We start from the raw sequence: 7,773 nt of genomic DNA, 5'->3' as shown, positions 1-7,773 counted from the left end.
GGCAGCATGATTCTCTTCCTCAGGGTGAAAGGGTGATGCACTTTGACTCAATGAGCTCTTCTCATCAGTGCACAACTCCCTTGTAGTCTCTTCCTGGAAAAGCTCGCTTAGCACTTTTTCTGGGGACTGCAACTGCTGGAGGAGAGAGAGAGAGAAGGAAGGAAGGAAGGAAGGAAGGAAGGAAGGAAGGAAGGAAGGAAGGAAGGAAGGAGATGGATGGGGGAAGGAAGGAAGGAAGGAAGGAAGGAAGGAAGGAAGGAAGGAAGGAAGGAAGGAAGGAAGGAAGGAAGGAAGGAAGGAAGGAGATGGATGGGGAGGGAAGGGAGGAAGGAAGGGAGGAAGGGAGGGGGGAAGGAAGGAAGGAAGGAAGGAAGGAAGGAAGGAAGGAAGGAAGGAAGGAAGAAAGGAAGGAGATGGATGGGGAGGGAAGGGAGGAAGGAAAGATTGGTCTAGTGGTTAAGGCACTAGGCTAAAAACCAGAAAAGTTCTAGTCCCATTGGGTGACTTTGGGCCAGTCTCAGCCCAACCCACCTCACAGGGTCGCTGTTGTGGGGAAAATAGCAGGAGGAAGGAGCATTAGGTATGTTCGCCACCTTGAGTTATTTATAAAAATAATAAAGGCAGGATAAAAAATCTAAAAAAAAAAAGCAGTGTGATCCTTCACTTTACTCTTAGAAATGTTGACTGGTATTGCTTAATAAAACAGATACAAGGAGGTATTTCATTCCAGTTTTTATTGAAGGGAAGGACTTCTATGAATATCTGGCATGCCTAGGCTCCTTCTTGGGGGCTGAGTGGCAGGCATGCCTCACAGCTCGTTCAGATGAGGAGTGGAGGTGGAATGTGGGTTACATAGGAGCATCACTTACGCTTTAATGGCAATAGTTTAAAAGAGAGAGAATCCCCAGATGAAGAAACAGTTTCCATTTCAGACATATCAAAGATGATTAGATGCATTTATTATTGCATGGATATATTTGTTATTATATTACTCAAATATATATACTATATATATATATATATATATACATATGTGTATATATATATATATATATATATATGTATATGTTTGTGTGTGTATATGTATGCCTGTGTGTGTGCGTGTGTGTGTGTGTGTGTGTGTACTCTTTTTATGAGACAGCTTCTTTCATATCTGCACGGTGCAAAATATTCTAGCCAACCATTAAATAAAAATATTGTTGGTATTATTTCATGCTGAGATTTATTTTATTGCTTGGTATTTCAGTCCATTATCTTTCAATCCATTATCTTCCTGTGCATCATTTTATATAATATTTTTTACAGCTTAGGTTCTCAGGATTTTTCAGTAGAGGATCGATTTTTAAAAATATTGTGATTAGCAATTAGATTTCACATACCTCTATTTTATAATGTAAACAAAACAAAGAGGGGGCTATTTCGATGCTTTTTAATTAAGACAATTGTTTCACATAATCATAATTCAAATAATGTTCAAAGGACATAAAGTGATACAGCAGAGTATTCCCGGTGATTGTATTCCTTCTTGATAGTTAAATCTTTCTGCTATCTCAAATATATACTTATAACTTACTTTAGAAGTTTGGTAAAGTATTCTTGACCTTTTTCTTCTTATTCCATTCCTTGACTATGTCCTTTTTAAACAAGAGGATACATTTGTTGAATATAAAGCATGAAAATAGAAGATACCTATTTAAGAAGAGATTAAAATTTTGAGCAAAATCCTGTTACTTCTAATTTATACATAGCTAAACAATTGGGTACATTCCAAACTGGTTTCAAATTACTCAGCTTATGAAGAAACAATTGGATCTGTCTAGTAAAGTCAGCCTTCCTTGGAGCTGAACTCACTTCAGAGCAGATCCATGTTGTTTTCTTGACAAAACACATAAGCCGTTTCTCATTTTCTTTGGTGATTGAGCCCACATCAGTGAGATTTCCTGGTGGTTTCCTGATTAAATGTTAAACCTGCTTAGCCCAGCCAAGGTTGGCTAGTTGCAATATTTTTACAGGAACTGCCTATGTCCCCTCCATTAAGACCATTAACAATATTTGAAGACTGAAAGTGTATTTACAATAACTGGGTCTGTACTATACATCAATATGAAGGGTGTTTGCAAATCCCTGGCATATTTTTTTCAGATACAGGGAAGCTTGTCTTTATCAAGCCAATGAGAATTTCACCACAATTTTTCATCATTTTCTCTGACAGGATACCTGTCCTGTCAGCTACTACCAGCTTTTTTTCCCCCCAGCTTATGTAGTAGTTGACAAAGCTGAAACCTGAAATAGAGTTTTCTGTTGTGAATAACAAAGTCTCATGGATCAGTTCTGAATTCCACACAGAGAACCTTTTAGTCATGCTGCATATGTTGTCCTTGTCTTTTATTTCATTGGACTGCGGCCCAGAAGACCAGGGTCAAGCCCTGTTAAACCAATCTCATTTACCCCTAGCAAATATCATTTCAACCACTTTTGAAAGCATTTGTGTTATTTTGAAGACAAAATGAAAAAAGCACAATATGAAGAGAATAACATGGAACCCTTATTGCAAAGTAGGGTTTTTCATAACAGAAACTATAAGTCCACTTCCATTAAATGTTCATCAATTCACTCTTGATCTAATATGAAACATGCAGAAATTGGTTTCTTGAAAATATCTGCTTAAAAAACTGTTTAAATTATCATCAGTCAGCTAACGTGAAGGAACAGTCTCCTATTGGCAATCCAGATAGTGTCTAAAAGGCAGAATTCTTCATTGTTGTGAATATATTCATTTATTAGTAGTTCAGGAAGGTGATGTTGGGGAATGAAAATTAACTCAATTATCTGCAGACTAAACTACAACTAAAAGATAACACAGTCAAGCTTTTGCAATTCACCTTGATTGATTTTTTGTTGGCTGGAGTACTTGTGGGTGATTGCATGCTGAACACCTTCTGTAAGTTGTAAATTAATACCCTTCAATGCTTTATTAAATGAACCTGCTGTAAACATACATCCTCCATCACCATCAGCTTTTTCTTTTTAAAAACAACAGCAGCAACAACGTAACTTTATTATATCCAACAAACCAACTTATGTCTGGTAACAGTGCAATGTAACATTAATAATGAAAAGAGAGAGAGAGGAAAAGAAAAAGGAAAAACAAACAAAAAAAGTAAATAAACATGGAGAATTACAACCCAAATCTTGCCACTTGGGTTAAGAGCTTTAGAATTTATATACGTTTTCCATTATGTACCACCAAAGGAAGATAGCATATGGTGTTGCATTAACAACCGGGAGAACCTGGTCTATCTCGGTAGATCCTGCAAAAGCTAAGCACATTTGGACCTGCTTAATACTTGGGTGAAAGCATTTTAGACCAGACTGTGAAGTAAAAACAAAAAAACTAAAAAAAGGTAATAGCAAACTACATCTCTGTTATTGCCATGTGTCCATACAGGGCTCCTCTACACTCCAGTGACCATTTGTACTGGGCATGTCCTTACAATGTTGCCTCATCTCACCACCAGCCCACTGAAGTGCCCACCAGAAGTCAGCTCAAAGTGTTCCAGCATGAAAATGGTACTTTCTCTCATATCCCAGCAGAAGATCTCCCATGTGGATATTTCAGGATGCATAGAAGAGGGGTCTTTGAAGTTTGATGATCTGCTGGGCCCCACTTGGCCCCTCCCACATGATTGCTGGGCTTTGTGCAAGACTGAATGCAGATCTTCATTTATGAATGCAGGAGGTCAATTGGTAAGTGAAAATAAAACTAAAGAAGTGTTTGCCTTTTAAAATGTTCTGGATGACTTGGAGGATTTTCTTCTAAATAAAATGTCCCCAAAATGCAGTAGCTATCAGGGAAACAAAAATCCTCTACCAACAACAATTCAAAAAGATCTTTGATTTTTCCAAGTATACTAATCTAGTATGAATTCACCCAGAGACCATTCAAAAGGGGAAGCAATCAGTAGCTGTTGATGGAACTTTGCAAATGATCTGCCGTAAAAATGCTACCCACTCATTCAGTGATCCCAGAGTGGTTCTTAAAAGAGCCCTTTGCATTATTTAGCTTGTACTATTTTGTATTAGTTATCAAAGGTTAGGACCTCATTAATAAGGAGTTTTCCCTGGGGGATGTTTGTTAAGCTGACATTTCCTTTCAGAGTTGGTAGATTCCCCCCCCCCCCATTTCTTCATGGCATTTGGGGGCTCTCTGTTCTTCTCACCCATTTTGACAGCTGATTTTTCAGGTATCACTTTGTTAAACTTGAAGAAGCCAGAAGCACGGCTTCCAGTGAAACAAATGAACAACCACAGCTCAAGCAAATGGCTCAATAATCTGATTCCCTCATTCTTCTTTTGAATAACAGAAAGCAAGGAGGTGGGCTCCATAGGCATTGTCCCTCAAAGGACTACTGATCTCTTGATCTCCCATATCTCCCAAGAGATCAAAAGCTCGATATCTCCATAGCAATAAATACCTTTAGAAACAATAAAACTGATAAAACACCCAATACCATCCCACCATATAGTCAGGAAAGTGATTGGTGGCTGGTTGTCCTGCCAGTAGGTAGCACTGTGTAGAAGGAGAAAGATGGCATTGGTACCATCTGGCAAACATATTTTAATTTAGTAACAACTTACATTATAGGTATAAAACAAACCTCTAGATTAATTTTATTTTATTTTATACTTTATGGTGCTCAAAGAGCAAAATAAACTGACTTCAAACTGGAGATTTTGTTTTGTTTTGCTTTGTTTTCAGAACCTAAAGGTTATTGCATTCATTTGGAACAAAATCAGAGGCTTATGTCACTCAGAAGATGAGTGAGATTCATCCTGGAAAAAAGCAGGGACAAACCACTTCGGTATTGTTGTCAAGAGAGCTACATGGATGGTCTATGAACTCATCAAGGAAGAAACCAAGAATGGCAGGGCAAGCTACTATAAGTAAACAACCAAACTTCACTCTCCCACATATGATGTTACCTAGCCTGGTAGCAAAACATCTGCAGGAAATTCAGAATACGACAAGAACCCAACATCAAGAAAATACTGAGTTGGACTAGATGGGGTCTTTGTTATTCCTCTTTTTGAGTTAGTATTTGCACAAACTCAGTCTCAGCAAGTATTCTATTTCCATTTTTCAGCAGGATTTGTCACAAAATGGGAAGTGAGTTTTCTGGTTTCCACAGGACTGAGGTTTTCTTCTTCTAACTACATTATACTATTAGAATAGTTTGGTCTAGTGGTTGAGGTGCTGGGCTAGAAACCAGGAGTCTGTGAGTTCTAGTCCCACCTTAGGCGTGAAAGCCGGCTGGGTGTCCTTGGGCCAGTCACCTTCTCTCAGGCCAACTCGGTGCAATGTAGACTAGCCTCGTGGTGCACCCCAGGCAACGTGACTTGTCACAGCTAAATAGTCTACACATCTGGCTGCTGGACCTCACAAGGATTTCCCAGCAAGAAAAAGCAGCATGAACACCAAACTGCTATGCCATATGATTAAAAAAACAACAACTATTAGAATATCCCATTTATTGATAGTTAGATCAGTAACAGCAAGTATCTCTTGATTTTTGCAGACAGCCCTTCCATCTTTACTTTAAGAGCCATACCTACTTGACTCTGAGGTTACAACAAGGGGAGGGAAAAGACACATGTAACTTGTGGTCACAGACTACCCATTCTTCTATGTCAAGAAGCTGTTGACCATCATCCTGTTCTTCATACAGTAGTTCTCAGCTGTAACATTAGGCTATACTAGATGATGAAACAACAATAGCAATGTGATTGATCCAGAATTTGGTTAGATGGCCAGCTTAGCTAGAAATCATGCAGCTAATATAGATTTAAATGAAAGAAGTTACTGTGTTAAGCTTTTCCCACAACAAGCATATCAAGTGAAAATGATTTATTAGACATATTTTTTAAGACAAGTGGTTGGCTAAAACTAAAAAAAAACAAAACACCTTCATTTGCTTGTCACTGTAACCTCAACAAGGATATGTTTTGCTTGTCCTCTTAGTGTTCACCTCTATTTTTACATTTATGAATTTCCAATGACATAAATAAAATTGAAAGTGAATCATCTGGGCCAATAAGAATTAACACATTTCTCTTAGGACAAGGGCCTATTTTCCTATAAATATAAAAGTCATTTGTACAATATTTCTAAAAGTCTCACTGACAAAAACTGCTAGCAGGAAAACTGGGTAAATAGAAGTCTTTGGAATAGATTTTTCCTCTAAAATGAAGTTAACAGTGAATTAGGCAGCCAGATGTGAAAGCCACTGCAGCAATATTGGAAACCCAAATAATTAAGAAAATGGAGCCTATTGTAACCATATAGGTACAGAAAATAGTGGTGAAGCAGTGGGATGGGGGCAGATAACATGGCTTCATACTGAATTCTGTAGGGCATCTGAACTCCAGTTCTATCATCTTGGTGAAAATTTTGACAGTGAGACCAAATATGAAAATAAATCACTTGAGTACAACTAAGTAGGTTGCTTGTATCACCTTTACATGCACATTTCAGAAGAAATGGTAGCATTGGAAGGAAAGTGTTCCTATTTAGGGTTATGCCCAGCAGTCATGTCTTCCCTGGTATTCAGATGACCATATTCATCCCAGTATTCTATTCCAGATGATGTTTCACATCACATTCTGCAGCTGTAGAGGATATTCAGTACTCAATGTGTCCTTGATCTTACCAGATTTTCATACTTCTGCAAAAGTATGGTTAACTAGAATTTTTTAGATGGCCCAGCTAAGCTAAAGTGGCATTGGTACCAGTGCCATGTTTCTGATCCTGGTCAATTTGTCTAAGAAGAGCAAATCAAAGCGAGTACTTGTGAGAATTAAAAGGCTGTTTTCAGCACCACCAAATAAAATATTTGATGCAAATGCCAAGAAAAACTTATTTGAGTCTCTAGGGAGGTCAAAACTAGATCCTTCAATCTGTTCCAACACATTGCCCTCCACATACATTGGGACTTCAACTCTCAGAACACTCAACTCACTGGGAATTTTAGTTCTGATATTTCCAACATGTCTAGAACATACCAGGTTGCCAAAGATGGAGACAGCCGTTTTGAAGAACCTTTGGAGATGCAAATCAGAAATAAATGTCTTCATTTACAAAGACATAAAATAAAATGTCCGGTCAACTGTGGATGCTTCCAACATCATTTTCCTTCTCCTCCTCCCATGCAAAATTTATCTTTTAATGGGTTTTTTTTTGTTTTTTTTCTGAAATTCAACCAGACATGCTTATAAGCTTACAAAAATACATACCCCCCATTCATTTTTATTTGCTTCTCATCTCCCAAAGTGGCTATACATCTTCTTTTCCTGGTGAGGCTATTCTTTTAAACTCCTCTCTGTTGTAATCTCTTTTTGTTTCCTTGTAAATTCATCTTCCGCTAAGTTCTACTCTATTATAGGGTTGCTGTGTGGTTGAGGCTTTTCTTGTTGGTACTTTGTGAGTTGGCTGTTTTTCATTATTTCTGTGGGATTCTGGAAAAAAAAGCAATTCCTTTATTTGAAAACCCTGACATTTATTAGCATAATAAAACTCTTGAGATGAAATTGCAATTTTCTAGCCAGTCATTTCATTTGCTGGGGAATTTAGAAGGAATTTATTTTAAAGCCAGGTAAAACCTAAAATATGAGGTATGCATGAAGTACCCACTAAAAAGGAAAAGAAAATAGATTGCTGGATGAAAAATCACACTTCTCGGCTATATATGGGTATATATAGAAAGTAGTAGGAGACAG

The sequence above is a fragment of the Candoia aspera genome, chromosome 6, assembly GCF_035149785.1.
Source record: "Candoia aspera isolate rCanAsp1 chromosome 6, rCanAsp1.hap2, whole genome shotgun sequence".
Taxonomy (NCBI): domain Eukaryota; kingdom Metazoa; phylum Chordata; class Lepidosauria; order Squamata; family Boidae; genus Candoia; species Candoia aspera.
The sequence above is the reverse complement of the archived record's forward strand: the minus strand, read 5'-3'. Positions refer to the sequence as shown.